This window comes from Triticum aestivum, chromosome 2A (assembly GCF_018294505.1).
Source record: "Triticum aestivum cultivar Chinese Spring chromosome 2A, IWGSC CS RefSeq v2.1, whole genome shotgun sequence".
Classification (NCBI taxonomy): domain Eukaryota; kingdom Viridiplantae; phylum Streptophyta; class Magnoliopsida; order Poales; family Poaceae; genus Triticum; species Triticum aestivum.
Genome location: NC_057797.1, coordinates 30888907 through 30892391, shown reverse-complemented (window position 1 = coordinate 30892391; position 3485 = coordinate 30888907).

Sequence of the window (3485 nt, the reverse complement as noted above, 5' to 3'; positions counted from 1 at the left end):
CGATCTGTTGTCGGTAACCCAGCGGCGCAATGGTAATGGTACACCCCCCGCAAAATAAAATAGAAATGGCAATGGTACACCAGGGTAATCAACACGGGAATTAAGGTACGATTGCACTGTATGGCCCTGTCAGAAAATGCATAAGAAAACGAAGGCTGTCGCGGCTCGGCTCAGCTCCTGTTTGGGACGGGGCCTTGTGCGCCACACAACGCGATTACGTGACGCCGCGCTCTCTGGAACCGCCCCCGCCGTTTACTGAAGGATCCATGTGCATTATTAACCTCGCCCTATCTTTTCACGAATAATGCTTACCTCGCCAGTGTACTGGTGCCATCATCTAGCACGCGTAATCTTTTGATTTGGGTTTATTCACTCGCTAACCCGCGGTAAAGAGGTAAGCTTGATCATCGATCGAAACGCTTTTATATTTCTTTACGGAGGGAGTAGCAGGAAAAAGAAGTGCAGCAGCAAAGGTCTCTACCTAAATTCCCCAACTAATTAAGTACTCCTACTACTCCTACTATACTACTAGTAGCAGTACTAGTGTTGCTACAAGCAGTACTCCTACTCCACCCGCTGTTTGTGGTACTACCAAACTGTGCAATAATTGCCCGGCCATCGGGTCATATATACCAAATAATCAACAGTGTAAAGCTTAGGAGGATCGTACGATTAGTTTAATCATCGCCCTGAAACAATGCCATTATGCTCTGAGGCTGAGGCTGAGGCGGCCAGCCATGATGTGGTTAATCAGTCGGGGGTACGCATATGCATATGCATATGCATGATCAATCAACAGGAACAGGCTTTGCAGCCTTGCAGGCATGGCATGGCTGTGCTACGTACCTTCACGTACCTACGTACGTCGGGGGCGTGGTGCGGTGGTCGCGCTCTGCAGGGCGCACTACCCAGCGGCGTCGTCGTCCGTCGGGCCCAAACCAGCACGGCCACGCTGGGCGACTCACTCTACCGTTGCTCCTCTGTGTATGTAGGGAAGGGGCTGTTTCGTTTGAGACTAAGATTAGACAAGTTTGACTAATTTATGTGTGTATTTGGTTCAAGCCACATCTTAGACAAGCCACATCTTAGACAAGCCACATCATGATTTCACTGTACATACACTTAAAAAGTGTGACAACATTTTTTTAGGCTTGCTAACTTATGGCTCTGGTTTTAAAGAACTAACCTGACACAAGTTTAGCAATATTGTATGGCAAAGAGTGACACTCTTAGACCTAGAAACAAACGGCCCCTAAAACAACCGTGCAGACAAGGGCATCTCCAACGCTCACCCGCAAACCGAACGCGAAATCCGTCAACAAGTGAGACCAGTCCGCGAACACGGATGCAGAAGCCGGCCATGCAACGCTATCCGCATACATTCCACATCCACTTTAAACTAATTGGATAAATTACATACAAATCGGATCATTTTCATACAAACCGGTCTATTACATTTCGGACATATTTTAACTACACTAGTCAATGATCGGTCGTAGCGGATCTGTACTCTCGCGACATGTCTTGTCTATGTCCGGCAGCCCGATCATCGGACTACCGGGAACACTGGAGCGATATAATTCAGCGAGAGGGGAAGAATAGCCCCCCTCCCCCTTCTGTGAAGCACATATCAGGGTTGATTTTTGGTGGGGGGGAGACGGTCGCCGTGTTCTATGCCCCTACATACCGGGTAAGACACCGACAGTGTAACCCAACGATGCGATGGGGCCTTCCTCAGACCCAAGCTGCGGCGCCTCACATGATATACTTTTCCTCATTGTCCACGGGTTGCCGCGGACATGCTGGCTTTGCCGACATGGTTTCTTTCTCCACTTGCCCGACGCATTGACGCTATTGCTCGCGGGGGATTTGCTAGGAGACATCGTTGTCTAGCCTGGATCTAGATGGGTGGGGAGGAGGTGGCGGTCACGATGGTAGTGGCACCGGATCCGGAGAGTTTGCCGGCAAGCCAACTTGTATCAAGCTGGCTCGCCGGGCAGCTTAGGCAGCTGCAATGCCAGAGAACTCCTTCTTCTGTTTGTTGAAGGCCATGGTGGGTGTTGTACAAGTAAAAGATGGAGAGACTGGAGATGAGGTGTGGTTCTTGCCCGCCTACTGGACACATTTACTATAGCGGGTGAAAGGAGCCAACCGTAGAGGTGTTTAATGCCCTGAGGCACAAGAACGGACGTGTGGCGCTTGACGGCGACATGAAAACGGACAACTTCAGTTTCTGGGGCTCCTGAGGCGGAGGTTACAGAGGCAGATCTGGAGAGCGCCTAGGCGAAACCGAAGAAGGCGAAACTTCAGTTCTCAGGGCTCATGGCCAGACACAGGGAACGGGCGCCAACGATCATTGATTAGGTTAATTAATTGTACCTACAGAGCCGGACGAGCACCGCTTACAGTTAAAGTATGTCTAAAATGTAATGGTATCTCAGATGTTTAATGATAATCCGACATGTTTTTATGAATTTCGTCCGATTAGTTTGAAAATTGTTATCGAAATATATGCGGCTACGGTTGGATAATGGCGTTCGCATTCATGTCTGCGGACGGATGCATGAGAAAATTTGTGGATCGCCGCTGGAGATGCCCTAAGATTGTATACGTAGTAAATTATAAAACTGTAAGTAGTGTATTATTGAGCAGAGGCAGAGTCGGTAGGAGTAGATGGCATAAAGGGAGAACTGCCACTAAGCTAGCTAGGCCTACACTACGTACGCATGTAGGCTATACGCTGCGGGCGCGGGGCCGACGGGAAATGATTGTACGTAGCCCCCTGTCACTTTACACGTAGAATGAGATGATGGATTAGGTAGGGTGTTTTCCCTCCTCTCCTCTGCGTGTGCGTGCGTGCGTATGTCTTTCTGTCTGTCTCTCCGTGGAGGAAGGAGCAGCAGATCACTGGCGTATCCGTGGATTGATTGATTGATATGTGTGTATATATGGCTCAAAGTCTTAAAGCGGGACGGAATAGTCTTTGCCCAGAGTGGTATCCGTACGTACCCCCTGATGGCGAAGCATATTTTCGCTTTGCTTTGTTGAATTATATATACTCCATTAGGTATAAAAATAGCCAGCAGATCGTAACCGACAGGTATATATACTGCTGAAAACGATTAAAGCGTCGTACCCGGGATTAGATTAGTAGTGTAATCAGGATCTGGCTGCTCATTATCGCACGCTTTCTGCCCGATTTCCTCTTGGGACATTAATTGGTTGGCTCCATCCACTCTCTTTCGTCCCCAGGGCCTCCGGGCAGAGGGTTTGAACTAGGATTGATCATGGGCAGCCCAGCCCAACGAGCCTGAAAGCCCGACATCCAGGGCCGGGCTCGGCATTTTCGCCCGAAGATCGGCACCAAAGCCTGAGAAAGGTCTGAAATGGTAACACAAATTATTTTGCTTGAAAAATAGGTATAACTTAATTTTGGAAACGTTACATAGTGAACGTCAGCTAGGAAGGATTTCGCAGCGACGACC